The sequence below is a fragment of the Periophthalmus magnuspinnatus genome, chromosome 6 (genome assembly GCF_009829125.3).
Source record: "Periophthalmus magnuspinnatus isolate fPerMag1 chromosome 6, fPerMag1.2.pri, whole genome shotgun sequence".
In the NCBI taxonomy this organism is placed as follows: domain Eukaryota; kingdom Metazoa; phylum Chordata; class Actinopteri; order Gobiiformes; family Gobiidae; genus Periophthalmus; species Periophthalmus magnuspinnatus.
The window spans coordinates 14,022,996-14,040,706 of record NC_047131.1 but is presented as its reverse complement, the minus strand read 5'-3'; the positions used below and the strand labels follow the sequence as shown (position 1 = coordinate 14,040,706).

At 39.6% G+C, this 17,711-nt stretch overlaps 1 protein-coding gene across 1 annotated transcript in view; it reads right to left on the bottom strand.

Moving 5' to 3' along the window:
• Positions 1 to 17,491, bottom strand: part of sema3d (sema domain, immunoglobulin domain (Ig), short basic domain, secreted, (semaphorin) 3D) — a 134,395-nt gene extending 116,904 nt beyond the window's left edge. The window contains exon 1 of the mRNA XM_033968276.2: positions 17,480 to 17,491. The gene's annotated coding sequence lies outside the window, so the exon portion shown is untranslated. The remainder of the gene's footprint in view (positions 1 to 17,479) is intronic.
• Between the last annotated feature and the right edge of the window lie 220 nt (positions 17,492 to 17,711).

Here is a 17,711-nt window from a genome sequence, read left to right as displayed (position 1 = left end):
TGATCATACAATGAGTTACTGTGGGGCAGAAGTGGCAGAGGACCAGCCAGAGGTATACGAGAGGTGGAGGAGCGGGGTTAGAAAGCTACGGGATGTCCAGACACCAAAACAGTAGCAGAGTGTAGCTTTTGTGTCATTGTATAGGGAACATATGGGACTAATAAGTACAATGGATTCAGTGGAGCTCATAATTTTACCTAAAGAATAAGACATATACTGAGGTACAAATTAGATTTTATTTATAAAGAAAATTAATTTAAAAGAAAATGAGTTTTGATTGGGTGATGCCACTTGCTCACATAGTAGACTCCATAAAAAATATAAAATAAATAAAAACAAAAAATGCCCAAGAACTCTAAAGCGAATTGGCCAGGGTACCAGAACCAGTCAAAAACTCATCAAAAACATACCTAGAGTTGTATTTAACTTCTATCAAGTGTGTGTCCTTAATTCTGTTTACAAGGTGGCCTTGCTCTGAGCCTGCTTGTCAATTTTCTAAGACTGTTGCATCACAGGTAGAAATGCTAAAGTCTCCTGTTCTGTTTTTAAGTCCATAAATCACCAGAAGCGTTATGAGCATTTCTGCCATGAAACTGCATCCATAACAGCTGTGTGCATGTGTTTCATGTTCTAAAACATGAAATGCCAAAGCAAGAATTGTACTGAATGAGAATACTTAACAGGAAATACCATTTTGGCATGTCCATGTGATGCTGTCCACTCTGAGACAGACTCTGCATCATTCATGTAGAATGTCAATGCTATGTTAAAGTGGCCATGATTTCTGGCACTTGGTACCGTCCAGCCTTTACAGCCTCCTGTTCACACGACACTCATGTAGTGGACAAAGCCCTGACAGTGAAGTTTTTCACATGCTCCTGGATAATGGGCCAATGATGAACAGACCCACCAAACAAGGTGTACAGCCTTTGTAACACACACCAATGTAGTTCAGTGACATTACAACTCAACCCCAGGCTGTGAAAACATTATATGATTATGGCATCAGTGTTTAATTTGGAATGTTTTTACTAAAATAAGTATGATTCTGAAATCTCCTCCCATGTTCTCTTCAGATGCTCCTCCATGAAGGGGCCATAAGGGCTATAACTATCTGTCCTAGAAAAATTACAGTTACAGAACCATGCCATTTATTTAGTTGTAGATGAAGTCTGTAAACCTTAGAGCTCCATCATTCACCACAACAGCGGCATAAACCGAAAAATCTAACTTTTGTTACATCCAGTTGTGTTGCGAGCACAAACATCTTCTTTATCCACAATTGCACAAAGCACTTTCCTCCTGCACATTTTCACAAAGAAAAATAGTCAGTATTTTTGCTAAACTGAAGTATGTTGGTCGGCGTCACCATGTTTGCTTTGATTTGCTTGGGTTCCTTGCGTTTGGCTTGGATGCGTTTGGGGGATTTGTAAAAAAAAACCAAAACAAAACCTTTAAACATTTTATTACATTGTTTCAAAACAAAAAGGTAATATGGTGATCTAAATGTTATGTGTTGCAATGAATACACCACAGAAGTTTACTGGTACATAAGTGTATTGGTACATATATGATACTCCAACATCAACAAAGGCTCTGCTCCTCCTTTTTTGGCCAGACTCTATAAGCAGATTTAAATACATACTGTACAATGTAGCATTTAGGCATGAAGTCTTATTCCACTGTTAAAATAAATCATTTCACAGATTTACTGCCAGTGGCACTTACTGAATGAACACTGTACAGAATTCAAAACAAAAACTAGTCTTATTTTCCTTTCTTCAGAATGGTCCAAGTACTTGTAAAAACAAAATTAAAATCATAAATAAAAAGTAATAGAGCAAGAATTATGGTTGATTGCATTCACACAGGTGCAATAACAGAACAAGTAGAGCTAAATAAATCAAGCTAGTTCTGAATGTAACATGAGCCAAAACACACTAAGATAAGTCTTTCAAAAGACAAATGACTTTGAACAGACAGCGTACATACTAGATACTATTTTGAATGAACTCATTTGCAGTATTGAGAGTAGTATTTCTGTTTCATTAACCTTAAAGGGGCTGTACCTGATATGTACATTTTTCATGTAACAAAGTAAACAATGTTTGCAACAACAATGTTTACAGATCTATAGAAAAAGCAGCTCTTAGTGTCAAAATAACTTTCCTGTGTGCTGCATTTAATTACTCCTCGCTCAGACTGCATCTGGTCCAGCTGCGACTCCTCTCTCAAAGCAGTTTCAGTTGTGGTGTGATACTCGCACTCAGAGCCGTGCTCTGTTGTGCTATTGTGGTCACTGCCTTTGAAGCTCCACGTGCGAGTCCACAGCTATTTATTTATTAAGGGAAAAGGCTGCAGTCAGTTCCAGCGTCTGGCAAAAACTGACTGGTAACAGAATGAATTGCCCCAGTATGTGGTCTGAGCTCTATCGCTACTTTTAATTATATGAAATACTTACGGCCACCAGACCAAATACTTGAGAGCACCGGATCAGAAGTGTGTATTCTGGGATCCTGAATACACACTTCTTCAATTCTGTACAAAGATGAATCTCCCCGAGTTCAGATGGGCATGATTGACAGGTGGATTAGCCAATCATGGACATACATGGTTCATCCTTATCAAAACAAAAACAGCTACTTACAAAGAAAAAAGGAAAAAACATAGCAGATTCCAGCAGAATCAATGAACGATGTATACAGACTAAACTCTGTTAATCTGAAGTGAGAGAAATTTGATTTTGTTTGTAATTGATGGGTGGCCAATAAACTCGTTCATTTGACCTGTGTCAGTGGCTGTGGTTGAATGTGCACTCAAAATTCAACTCATTATTATCAGATTTCTAAAGACTATTAAAATGACATGTAAACAACAAAGTCATGTGATTTATTTCATGGTCTCCCTAATTAATTACATCAGATTTTATGTATCATCAGAAATCTGATACTAATCTGATTTCCGTATGCATGTGAACAAAGCCACAGAAAGAAATGAAAGAAATGAACAAACGTATGTTTGGTTCTGGCTCAAGATTCTATGGAGGGTGTGGTTACCAGACTGATATCCCTCTGTATAAAAATACAGAGACATATCATCCTGGATTTGCCAGGCAAGGCCATCTATCTGACAGACCAAGCACGTAACACATAACTTTGTGTGATTTGACCTACAGTTTGTAAGTGCATTTGTGCATTTCTGTAATGGTGTGAGATGATGTGGATGTTGCCGTGTTGTACAGTAAGCCTTGCTGCAGTATGTAAATGAAGTCATGTACACTCTTTATTGTGTCTGTGTGTGAAGCCTGCTTAATGCGTCAGCAGTATTGTGTTTCATTCTATGAACAGCTGAACCATATAGTGCTCTGTATTATATTGATTTACATAATCCTCTCTCCCAGCACAAGGACCATGCCTGCTTTTATTGCTGGCTCTTACTAAAACAGGAAATATTTTTCATATGAAGTTGTTAAGACTTTTCAGTCCTTTGACGAGGAGGAAGTCACATGGATACTTCGAAAAAGCAAAACAGAATAATATTGCTTAGCAATGAATGTCATTCTAATGTAGATCGAGATTCAGTCATTTCATTGATCAGCTTTGGTCTTTTTAATGAAGAGGTCTACAGTCAGTCCTCCTCCGTAAAAACATGTGGTTTGGAGCAGATGGAAATTTTGTGTTATATGATGATTAAAAGTCTGCATTGTTTATGTTCAGGAAATTGAATGTTTTTGTCAAGAACTAAAACAGTGCACTCATGAATAAGTAGATAAAACAACTTATGAATGATTTGGGCATACTTATATTTGTGTATTTATACTTTGCAGCTGATCTCATCATCATTCCCTTGGAAATGAAGCTAACTGAAACGCTCTGTCTGAAGGTCTGATACTCAAGTTAGACTTTAATCTGAGCTTTGTTTTAACAAAATCTGACCATTTACCTGAAACTAAAAGGTGAACTGATTTGTGCTGTTAAAGAAGTCCCTCTTAAATAACATTACAGTCACAAACTACGTAGCTTGTATTAGCCAACAGTTTTTCAGTTACTCTCCCACCTTTTTTGTTTAATATCAAAAACCTAAATGGGACTAGGATAATAATAATAATGCACTGGATTTATGCAGCGCCGGTTAAGACACCCAAAGCACTTTACAGTGCATTATTCATTCACTCCACACTCAGCGGTGGTAAGATACTATTGTATCCACAGCTGTCCTGGGATAAACTGATGGAAGAGAGGTTGCTACTCTGTACCATCAGCTCCTCTGACCACCACCAACACCAGGTGGGTGAAGTGTCTTGCCTGAGGACACAACAACAGAACTTCTGAGCAGGAATCCAACCTCTAATCATCAGCCCATAAATGCTTGTATTGATCACCGTCTAGGTTTCTAAAAATGTGCTGTTTAAATCCAATTTGTACTTTTTCTTGAGTTTTCAGACCATATTAAAACTTTTTTGGCAATCTTGACTAATGCTTACATTGTGTCACCATGGAAACTGTTTTTTTTCCATAGACACTGATGTTATTCAGCTCTCTATTGAAAAATTAAGATTAAGTCCATTTATGTCCTGGAGTATTGTTAGTGCCTAGCTCCCAGTTCCTGGAGAAGTCCGTTGTAAATAATGGAGACATGAGGAGGAGGTAAAAAGGTGATAAAAGTTTGGAATATGAAACCTTTATCTGCTTTTCATCTACACTAAATAGCCACCGGCCTTGCAGTCAGTTTTAACCTTTCAAATCACAGGGTCAGCCTTTGGAATCAGGAGAAGGAACGCAGTTATAAATCTACAACATTTTATATTTGACCACATGGGACAGCTCATTAGAATGGAGCGGAGCAACTGAAACCAATACCATATGCTAGCTAGCGGAAGAGTCAAGTCAATTAGCGAGCTTGCAAGGTCACATAGGGCAAGCGGGGCCAGGTTAGCCACGCTGCTATGACACATATGAGGAAACAGTTTCTAAAGCCAAGTAAGACATTCATAGCCAGTAATTACAAAAAAATCCACAATAGCTTTTAACATCGCTGTAATCTGCGTCCAGTTTTAGTTTATATTAGCGTGATTGCACCCTTATAGACTACATCTGAAGGATTTAAAGGCCCCATACTAAAATTTATTGTTTAAAGGTCCTATATTTTGCTAAATTGACTCTTGTGAGCTTTTATCCATTTCAGAATGTTGTTACCTCCTCAAAAACATACCCGGTGTTGTGTTTGTTTCATTCACACGTTTGAATGACCTTGCTTTATTGTCAGGATTTGGGGTTTTTAGTGTGTCCTGTGCTGGTTTCCCCCCTCCCTTCTGTGTTTGAGCCTGGAGCTGGGCAGAGACTCTGGCACCACCTCCACACGCCTGCTTCTGATCAAGGAATCAAACCTTCACCTGTGAGTACTCAAGGACTGAGGACCCGACACTCGTCTTGTCATTTTCCATTTTTTTCTCTTCATGTCATGCTCTGGTTTATTTGTTCGTGCATCCACCACGATCCCGCACCCTGGAACCACTCTGCACCTCCGTCTCCGACCCAGCCCTCCACGTCCGGTACGAACACCCCAGCCTCTGACCCTGCGACCCACGACTTGCCCCAAGACTGCTGCCTACAACACAGCTCCCAACTGTCTGCTCTGCTGGAGAAAAGAGGAAACATGCATAAATTGTTTTGTTTCATTCACATGTGCGTAATAGAGGCCCTTTAAACACATACAAAAGGAACAAGACACTTCTCTAGGAATATTTTAATGATGAATATTGTATTTTTTTATGCATATTAGAATGTTGAAACTTCTATCGGTTCTACTGTCCTATCATATATGTTTGAAAACTTAATTCAAATTCTGGCTTGATAGGAAAGACTTAATAACTTCATAAAGCCATGTCCTGATGGAAAGCCACACCACGAGAACAGGATATGCAGTCTGGGCGTAGCTGGAGGCCGGTAATCCATCACCGCAGTCTCCATGAGGTCAGCTACGGGAGCTGCATGGGAGTCCTGCGCTCTCATCCTGACACAGAGGGAAAGTGTCCCAACTGGGAATGTACACATAGGAAGAATGTATTCGGCTAATGATCACTAATGAACAGCTTTTTAGTCTTGTAGATATAGGTCTACATGTTTTATTGCTCTTTTGTCTTACTTTGTTATAAGGTGGGTGAAATGGAAACAAGTTTTGATCATGATTTCCTAAGATTAAGGTGTCAATTTTGATTATGATTCCTGTAGCACTTACCAGCTTTACATATCCTTGAGAGGTAGCTAAAGACATCTGCTTCTGAGAGTTCACACTTCATTACAATTTGTTAAAGGAACTGTACGTAGCATGTGCTCTTACTTAAAGGGCTCATATTACACCATTTTCTGATCTGTTATGTTGTTTCCTCATCAAAAACATACCCGAAGTTGTGTTTTGTTTCCCTCACACAGGTTTAACACACAAATCCTCCTTTTAGGCAAAGAAGAAAACACTGTGTTCCACCTTGTGATGTCATGTGGTAATACTAGAAGTGCTCCACTGTGTTTTTAAACTTCACACATCTTCACTATAATTATTTGATAATTTCAGCACTGGAACTTCCTCTTTCTACTGAAATAAAGTTAAAATGTAGCTGTTGGCAGCACTTAAACTACCAATTCATGACATCACAAGGTGGAACAGAGCATTTTGAGCTTTGGAGATGTAGACAGACTGATAATGCAGGATTACTCAAACGTATGAATGTGTGACTGCAACAAAACACAACTGCAGGTATGTTTTTGAGGAGGTAACAATATTCTAACATGACTTAAAGCTCATAAGAGTAAATTTTTGCGTAATGTAGGGCATTTAAACAGAAGTACAATCACAACTGAACCTGTGTTGCCTGAACCTGTAGAATAGATAGAGGACACACGTTTTTCTCATTCTCAGTATATGGACAGGCCTCATGTGATTTATGACTGGATGCAGGTGCAGATTGATTGAAAGTCTAACACAGTCTAACACAGCTTCCATTCAAATAGTACATTCTGGATTACCTATCTCAAAGCATGTGTACATTTACTGTGACTAATAAATTGTTGCACCTCAACATTTGTGGGAAGAACTTTTTGAGAACAACTACGCCTACATTGTTACAAAAATGTATTTCTTAAATAGACATAAGATAATCCATATAATACGTGCCAGCCAGTCATACAGTGTGTCTAGTGCAAGATGTTGGCCATGTGTGGGATAAAGTTCAAACCTGTCTGATATTTTGGAAACTTGGTCGCATAGTGAGCCCCTCTTTCGCTGCGTCTGTAATCGATGTTTGTGGCCAACAGTAAACACAAGAGCTCCTCAGTAAAAGCAGTAGAGCTTCGCCGTGAAAGGGACCATCTCTCCCTGATTCCCTTTTTATTTACTTAATTTTACAAGCGCGTAAACACCACCAGCATGTAGCAATAGCCTCAGCTAACCTCTACAGTTATGGACATGTTACCACACGGAGCCTGATATTCACTCCATCAAACTTTCACCGTAGCCACATGCAACAACCAACCATCCAGACTTGGTGAACCTCTACTACATGAGTTACTTCCATCATTATCTGAAATCAAATCACATTAGAGAACCCTAAGATCATCCATTGGACAAACTAACCTCCCAGTGCTGTTGGAACAAACATAGCAGACATAAATCATATTAATGATACAGAATGCGTTTGACTTCCCCTTACCTTCACAAATATTTGCACTATCTGGCCTCTGTTAAAAGCACTGGACATTAGCAAAGCATGTGGGTCGTATGTAGCTTGACACGGCACACCTGTTCCACCGCGGCACAATTAGCCTACATTGTGCTTGTGTTTGGGGCTCCGGATTCCCCTACATGTCTTTTGTTCGACCTTTTTACCGGCTAACACCACTAGCTCTGGCTAATGTAGCGTGTCATCATATGTGACACTTCCTCTTTTCTTCCTCTTGTGACTGTTACAAATGTATGTGATTGAGGCTGGGGGGGCGAGGCACGTAAACGGGCTGTTGTCATGGCGTTTCCTCTGTGTCAGTGTGGAACAAAGCTGCCGTCAGTCTAAGTGTGAGACTAAACATATGAGAGAACGCTTTATGTACTTCAAAGAGGAATCGAGGCAGGGCCTATATATATATAAGTGTGGAAGGGAGAGTGTATGTAATACGCTCATTTTAATTTCCATAAACTTGACCTATATGTGCCCCAGATATGAGGTAAACATGTTCAGATCAATTTAAGCTTTTACTGGTAACAATTCTAATACTGATTTAGTCTTATGAAAACATTGACGATGATGGCTAAGTTATTTATTTTGGTGTTTTAGTTGTCAAGACCATTAGCCAATCAGAAAGCAGACTGAACTGTGCAGGTGACATACTGTTTCTTTAAGGTTGAGGCCAATGTTGCAGTGGATCTTTGAAGGCTAGTTTTATGTTAACCTAGAACAAGGGTGTTCAAACTTTTCTCATTAAGGGCCACAAATAAAAACACAGACAAAGCTGAGGGCCGATTGAGGGCCATAGACTGGTCGCCAGTACAGTGAATACTTCAAATCTGTGTGTTTATTACAAGTTTGACTGAACCACTAGACCTTTATTCATACTTACATCCTCAATGGGCACATTAAATATTTGGGCTTGTTAAAGTAGATTTTCAGAAACGTACAGTAAAAAGTACTGTTTAAAGTAATAGGGGTAAATTCACCTGGAAGCTTGAGGGCCAAAAAAAAATTGGTTTGAGGGCCACGTTTGGCCCCCGGGCCACAGTTTGGGCATGCCTGACCTAGAACATAGTGTCGCATATACTGTATCTTTTCAATGGCGTACTGTCAAATGAACTAGCCAGGATATGCTCTCGCCAGCAGATGTCGCCAAAATTCCAGAAAAATACACACCAATACTAATACCAATACAAAAACCTTTCTGTATTTAAAGGTGTACCATGTAACTTTTCTGGTTGAGGGCCCTGTCTGTATCCATGGAGATGTCTGGAATGTTCCACATCACAATCACAGTGTAGCATTAAATGTATATATCACCATGGAGACAAACAGGTAACTCCATCATGCCAAGTTATAGGTCAGATCTGTGGAGAGGTGAAACACTCACTGTAAGAACGCACATTTTTCAAGGGATTTAGCCATAAATAAACACACCTTGAATAAATGCAAAACAGATACGTTTAATACCATACTGGAACTGGAAAACCAAACATCGTATCAAAGCATGTGAATGGTTGACACACATTCCAGTATTGAGACAAAATCAAGATGAACACCTCTCTCCATTTTGGATCTAGATTAAAATCTCCACCTTTGCAGCTGCGGCACAGTGTCAAGTGAAGTGTTCCACAACTGTCAGGACTAAACAGATGTTCCCATTTGACTGTATAATAATCCTGCGCCACCTGGACCGCCATATGTACGCGGCTGTAAATAACATTCACATAGACTCTCAATTCAAACAAGGCCCCAGGTTACTACGAGTTTATGTGTGGGTAATTGCATTTAGAGACTTGGCACGTGGCCCTTGGTAGTGTAAATAGAGCTATGCAGAGTAGCCATAGACCAGGCTGAATAATATTAAAACGAGGGCATTTTACTTCTGTGGGATATTAACTGCTAACATATTTAGATCAGCATGTACCTTTGATTGTCTTGAAAATGTTATATTTATATTACTAATGAAACTACTGCACATCGCATCAGGTTTGTCAAGTTGTTGTGTACAGTTTTGTATCATGTTTTTATGTATAATTGTCGCGTGGAAGCATGGGTGACGTAGGCTTTTTGGTTGAGCGTTGAGCAAAATCTACAGCCAGCCATATGGAGTGTTCAAAAAGGGCCCGAGACAGATTGCTAAATTACTGAAACATGCATGGATGACATTCAAATCCTCTTCAGGCATGTTTTGATGAGGGAACATTAGAGTAGAAAGCCAAAAAAATAAACAAAATTGCATAATACCTCCTCTTTAAGCAAAACGTAATAGTGCATTTGGTAAGTTTTCAGTCAGCAACCAGAGAGTTCAGATGTCAAACCTTTCCCAAAAGTATCTTGAGGTTATAGCACGTATATAAGAAAATGCCTGGATCTTGCGTAGTTGGGCCTGCTTAGATTTATCACAGTCAAACTCTCCAAGTGGAAAGTGTAGCCGAATGTACACAAGTAATGGATACAACAAAAATGAATACACAAATAGGCTACAATGAAAATGATTATGTGCAAAAATCACTATTAAAAATACAATTCCTTCATTTATCCTACTCTAATAAAAGTAACCAAGTATATGAACCAAACGATCAGCTGCTCAATGATATGTCCTTTGGGCCCGTGGATTTACAGGAGATGTTGGGTGGAGTCCTTCTCCCCGCACAGAAAGAAACACACGAACAGGACAGATGCACCATGATGACAGGCTTTGAAGTGGGAATATCAAGAAGCTAGCATGGAGATGTTTGATGTTAGTGAGACAAGGTTTGCAATAGCATTGTACTCAAGAAAGAGTATGGATATCTTAAGATTATATAACCATGTTGACTAATAAGTAGTCAATTAAAGGGCCCATATTACACTATTATTTTCTGATCTATGTTATAATGTTGTTTCCTCGTCACAAACATACCTGAAGTTGTGTTTTGTCTCATTCATGCATTTTTAACACACAAACACATCCTGCATATTTAGGCTGAGTTCTTCTCTCAAACGGAAACCACTCTGTTCTACCTAATGATGTCATGTGCTAATACAGGAAGTGCTCTACTGTGTTTTTAAACTCTATAGATTTATAATAAAGGCTCACTCAAACATAGGTGAATGAAACAAAACACAACTCCAGGTATGTTTGTGATGAGGAAATAACATTATAACATGTCTTAAAGCTCAGAAGTGTCAAAAATGCTGTGAAAATAATACTCAAGTAGGTTTACCGAATAAATGTTTGCCTGTAACGTGACAAAAGTACTGTAAAGCAGTGTGACCTTGAATATTTGCAAGTTCACAAACTCACAAATATCACTGCTGCGTTTGAGCTCAAATCCACTATTGGACCAATCACAGGGCAGCATTGTGGTTTGGGCAGGAAGAAAACAAGCCATAACAAACACAACTAATGATGCAAATGAGCACAGCCTATATATCTGCTTATATCTGCAGAAATACTTAAAGGAAGTAGAGAACCTTATTGTGCAATTGAGGATGGGAAAAAAAATGGCAGTGATTTTTAAGGTTGGCCAAAAGCTTTTCACATCTCCACTATCTTCAATGAATTAAGATTAGTCTTTGGCTTCAGAGAGTCTTTAAAACTACTACACAAAGTTAATTAGACCAACACTAAAGCTGATCAAGGTCTGTTAATGGAGGTCACTGTATGCAACTAACCCAATAAACTACGTAAAGTCGACTAAACTGTGTCTCCACCCTGCATTCCCTGTACACTCTTTTTGATAGGCCCAGGGTCAGATCATGTTGTAATGCTGCCTTGTCTTCCAGATGCAGAGCTGAGCGTTTCTGTATGAGACACTCAGGGGAGGCACGGGTCCGCCCTCCCCCGATGCACCAATTACACCTCGCACATGGAGCCTGTGGAGCGTGAAATTGAAAACAACCACAACAGCTTTTTAATAGAGTGTTCTAATTAAGTAATGGCATAAGATAAGGCACATTAATGGAGCATAAGCATGTGCGAGAGATGTGTGAGATTCTGCGGTTGGTTGGCTTGAATGTATTGAAATCACATCCAGGATGCATGGGTGAGCATCTCAGGAGTGTCACGATATACAATGCATTCTTCAGTTAAAAAAAAACTAAAAGAAAAGTAAAGACTGAGACATTATAGTACTCTGCATTTGACCCATCCCTCTGTGTCTCTGGAGCAAGGTAAAGCAAGGCAAAGAAGGGCAAGTTTATAGTAATTCAAAGTGCTTTACAGAATAATAAAGGAATTGAAATCACAATACAACAAATCAAAACATAAATAATCATAATAAAATTTACATTAAAAGAGAAGAGAAGAAAAAGCTTTCAGCCATAGTCACAGCTAACAGAACCGTTTTGAGCCTTTGTCAAATTCGTCACATTGTCAAAGTAGAGGCCTGTCTCACATCGTTTTAGCTACATAAAACTAAAACGCTGATTCCCCATGTTTAGTCCTGACTCTGGACAGCAGCAGGAGGCCTGTCCCTGAAGTCCTCAGAGTGTGAGATGGTTCATACGGCACTAACATGTGGGAGATGTACTTTGGTGCTAGGCTGGGCAATACAGAGGGACCCACCTCCAAATCTGAAGCTAGAGTCATCTTGTCAGGAGTACCTAACTGGAGAATTAGTCAGGTGTAGCTTGCATGTTTTAGGTGGAGAGAATTGCTAAGGAATAGTGTCTCTTGGAAGCATGCAAGTTTGTTTTAAAAAGGACCAATAAAAGTATTACCGGTACTTCAAAGTGTTACATGTAGCTATGTGATTGTTGAAATTAACACTGTTCCACTGAAGCAAACCAAAGGCGTTTTGGCCTAGTCCAATTTAAACAGATTTATTAAAATGCATGTAAACCCAGGAACACAACTGAGGTATCGTGGTTAGAATCTCCCAATAACATGTATGATCATGTCACAGCACAGGCCCATTTACATTAGGCACAGACTAGGAGAGGCGCTCAACTGCATGGAGTAAGAAGCAGTCAGGGGAATACTGTGAATATATAGTGATATAATAGGTAAACTATGACCTCTCCACCTGTTGTTTTGCTTTGATCTGCTATGGTAAAGTGAAAGCTACCGGAGCATTAGTGTTTATATCTATGCTGCGGACTCAAGAGAGCAAATAACATGTGAGTACCGCAGTTCGTAGCTTGTCTGAAAATCAAATGATAAATGTAAAGGAGATGTCACTTATTTATTTCTACAAAATGTGTGGTTATACTGTATGTATATATTATTGCTGTCACACCATTAATGATCAGATTACTCACTTTGGAAATATGATTAATCACTCAAAACACAGATCTTAATGTTGTTATTTAAAGATTCTAATTTGAAGCTTTTTTTTATCAAAATGATCTTATTTAGGGCACACATCAAAATGAGGTTAATGTACACAACCAAAAAACAGGTTTAGTGATGTTAAAGGCCCATCATTGCCACTTGCGGGTGTAACTGTCTCTTACTGTGACAGATACAAGCCTTTAGAGTTGGCCTGGCGTCTTCCAGGGTTCTGTTTCATTGTTAAGCGCACTCTGTGCCTGTAAATGTACTGAGTGAATATGTACTGCACAGAGAGAGCAGGGGTTTAGTAAAAATCTGTAATAGGACGTCCTGGGCTCAGACACTCTTGAGGCATATGTGCAGAGTACAGAGGAGAGGAAGAGTCTTTAAACCTGTGTCCGCTCATATGTCACAGAGAGTGTGATGACAGCAAACCCACCGTACGGCCTACAGCTGTGGAGCTAATGCTGCTGCTGTGTGTGAGCTCACAAAAGAACCCACAGACGGGAGGGGATGAGGGGCATGGCGGGTGACCCCACATCATCCTGTCAGGGACTCTCTCTATGGCGCCTTTCTCATGATGCCGATCTAACCGCCATGTCAGATGTGGTGAGAGGAGGAGTGGGGCCAATTAACGTACTGTGACCTTGCCAAGAAAGTCAGCATGAAAGGCAAAAACTTGGTTGTGTTTTAGAGCCAATGATGTTGGAATCTTCATCTCCCACAAGGATCCAGGAAGCATCCAGCTTGAGGAGCAGCTGCTCTACTCTGAGCTCTTCTCACCGAACCTCCGTATGATGAGATAAGAGATACCATTGAATTCCTTCTCAAGATACACAAAACACTTATGGGCTGGTCAGGTCCAGGGACAGAGCTCTCCTGCATCAGAAACTCACATCACTCAAACATAAGAAAAGTTTTCTTAAATAAAACATAAATTGTATCTGAATTACACTTTATGAGGCCCATTTCAACAATTCACAAACACACTTGAGTAATTCCAAGTTTCCAAACTGTGAGACAAGGCTAGAGCTAGTATAAACACTAACCTGCTTCTGGTTTATTATCAGCTTTTTCTTCATTTATTTTAGTTTTCTGTGTCTCAGCCTCTCTTTGGAAAGGAGAAGGTTTGTCTAATGTCAGACACATTATGCCCTGGAAATGGAATATTTTCGATCCTGACGTGAGTGCCGTGCATCAGTAAAAGGAAACAGCTGTTAATGTGCACAAGCTTAGTTTGGAAAGATCTCGGCTCCACATTTAAGTCACATCACTGAAAATATGACAGTTTATCACAAGATCAAGTCGGCATTTGGTGAAAGATTCTTTTCTGTTTATATGTGCTTTTTGACGTCTTATTTTCACCTGAGTCCGTGTTCTCTCTTATCCAACCATCTCGTTCGGTTGTTTTGGTTACGATTTAGCTAAACCGATCCCGAAGCAGAAGCGACCTTGACCCCCCTATGAGGTACAAGGCTAACCCTTAAATGGGCCAGTACGATTCACAGTGGAGACATTTCCAGGCTGTACTGATCCGCTCTAAAGTGAACCAGTGGAACCAGGGCTGTATGATCAAAAAGTACATCATCTCCCCTGGGTCTCAGATGGCCTTTATAGTATTCACCAGTTTACCACATGCCATGAGTGGGATCACATAAAAGTCCCAAACTCCACTCTTCCTGGCAGCCGTCCCGATAAGCCCACACACTGTCCCTCCTCCTGGGCCTTTATACTGCCAGTTTGCCCCGTACACCCCCTCTGCTCCGTCAGCACCAGGCAAAGATCATGTCAACCCCACTATGACACACGACCGTCCGGGTGACAGAGGGAGCAGTGGAGCCTTTTATCCCTCAGACCCAGTTCTCCTTGGGGGGTGGGGCCCGCTTGTCTGTCCCTGCACCCTCCCTATGCTCCAAGATTATGTGTTCCATGGGAAGTGAAAAGTAAAAACTTTGTAACATTCTCCATGGGGATATATCAGTTTTATGTCACGCTGTGTAAGATTACAGTCAAAGGAACAACATTTCCATGGAAGCAGCAGGAGAAGGCCCTCCTCCAGGCCAAATAAGTGTTAGGTTTGTGGAGATGCAAGCCCGCTCAGAGTATGGACACATGTTTTTCAGAGCAATGAACACACGCAAAATTTAAAAAAACAAAAAAATACAAAAATGCTTTTATTTTTGCCTGTTTTTGGATAAAAGGTTCCATACTAACTTGTCTGTCTACCCCCCTCTCCTGGACATCCTGTCACTGGTCACAGGCCTGGGATGAGGGGACATGCAGAGTACAGAAATGAGGATGTCTTTTGCACACTGGAGTCCTATTACACGCTAATCAGAGGAGCAGGCGGAGCTGGGTAAATCACATTTAGATAATTGGGGATGAGTAGATGTGGGACAGCTGGGGCCGAGTGGGGCTGATTAAATAAATGTGATGTCGCAGAGGGATCCCTAGGTCCCGCCGGTAACAAGGCACTGACAAATCTTTATTATATCGTATTCGTTTTTTTAGTCCTCTTCACTGATCCACAAGGGAAATTACTTGGATATAATTATACAGAAATGAAAAAGCGTCTTAACTTCTGGGATCTGATGTTCATGCTACAGATTGGTGCTTGTAATTGAAGAGAAAGTAGAGGAGGTCTTTGAGTGAACTACATCACTCTATAAAGCTAGAACAACACATTACAGTATCTTGAGCGATAATTATCATAATAATTACTATATTAAAAGGGCCTGCACCAGATTTTTTCCATGTAGCAAAATGTGTCTACACCCAGTATAGAGTTATATAAGGTAAAATAAGTATGTGTGCTGGCTGCATTTTTCTTGTGTGAGAATCAGGAAGTGTGCCCTTAGCTGTTGTGTTAGAATTACTGCAACGGCCAAAATTCTGCTTTGGCCTCTGAAAGTTGAGAAAAGTGCTTATAAACTTATCATGGTGAATATTTAAGAATGTATTAGGTAAGTGAGGAATAACTTTGGACCTTAGCAAACTGTTTAAAATGAACTAGTTCTATTTTTCACATTTTTCAGCCTGATTATCCTCACATGAGTCTTTCATTTGGGTTGCCAGTTTCAATGCTAAAACCCAGTTGGTTTAAACCTAAAAGGACTCTCTTACTAAACCCCAGCACCTTCAGTCAATTATTATTCAGTGCTAATGGAGCCGCTGCAGCTCAGTGAGTGAATTCTGGAGGTTCTGAGTTTTCACATGAGGTCTACCCATATACTGAGAATGAGAAAAACTTGTGCCGTCTACCTGTAGGTTAAGGCTTTGGCAACTGAAATTAATTGTGCTTGTATATGTTTTTTAGTTTTTTTTAATTATTATTATTTTTACAGTAAGAGCATATGCTACATACAGTCCCCTTAAGTGTTGGTGATTTTTTTCTTTTTTTAAATCTTCTTTGAGTTCACATGTTTATCTCATTCATGTCTTCATCAATTATTTAAAGTGCATTTTTGACTCCACGACCCATCTCTTTAAATTAGCAGCTGTTGCACATTTCTCATGAGTAACCACTAGATGTCACAATTATCTCTCTTAACATCCCTTTGATTGACTGTTACATACTGCACAACTCACCAAATTGCAGACGCTTTCTGTATCACTTTTGCTTTTTATATTTTCTCAAATCTCACTCAAACTAACAGGATCTTTTCATCGTACCAACTAAGGCTGCCTTTAGTCCTTTAATCCATTAATCGCTCTATGGTGTGTTAGTTGATCAAAATGTGTATTAATTGACTAATCATTTTATTTAGATATAGATGGATTTACATGGGACAAGAGCAGAAGGGAGAAGTTAGTGAGTCAGTCAGTTAGCTGATGATTTAGTATTTTTGGTACGTGTATGTAAAAAGGCAGATTAAAAGGCAGATTCACAAGTTTAACATATCTTTATTAAGTACATTGTTTCCTAGTACATTTTTTCTTTATAAAGTGGTAGTTTTAGCTTGAACTCACGTGCAGGTGTAGTTTTGTGCTTGCAGTTTGGGTCAGAGACATAGAACTACGGAATTGTTTTGAGAGCTTTTACCACTTCTCCCCTTTTAAACAATCGACAGGACATGTCTTCACTCAACCAAGTTTTCTTTTTTTTTTTTAACAGGCCTAATACCAACTGACTTCTACCACACCCCCAATTATAATTTCACAATGATTTACTCTATTAATTTTCATATAGGTTGCTGACGAAGCTTTACAAATTGCAGCACTGGGACATTTATTTTTAAGGTCATGCTGTTAAAGGACTTACTGTAATAAATTGAGCAGATTGGCTTTAAAATGTGCGTATACTAATGTGTGCTAGAAGTGTTTCAGAGTTCACTGGTCCGGAAGGGGGAAGCGCCTGCAGTTTGTCATCACTGGACAAATTACCCCTGAACTGGATAAATGGGTTAGAAACAACATGAGAATATGAGCATGCATGTTTTAATAATTCAAATGGTGCTGTGTAACTTTTCTCTGTGTGTCTCTGCATGGACATGTTATTACCAGGAAAGTTCCACAGTCTGGTATGGTACAGTAACTTATACCTAGCACTTATGCAATTACAGGTGCAAAAAAGTGCATTCTGTGAGCAGTGTTGTCTTTTCACTGATCTGACTGATTGTGGCGTGTCACTAAAGAAGTGAGGATAAGTTCCATGTCGTACTGTGGAATATTCCAGGCAAAACTATCTTCTTGGATAAAAGCACATGGCCAACACTTGTCATTGTAGGTTATCTA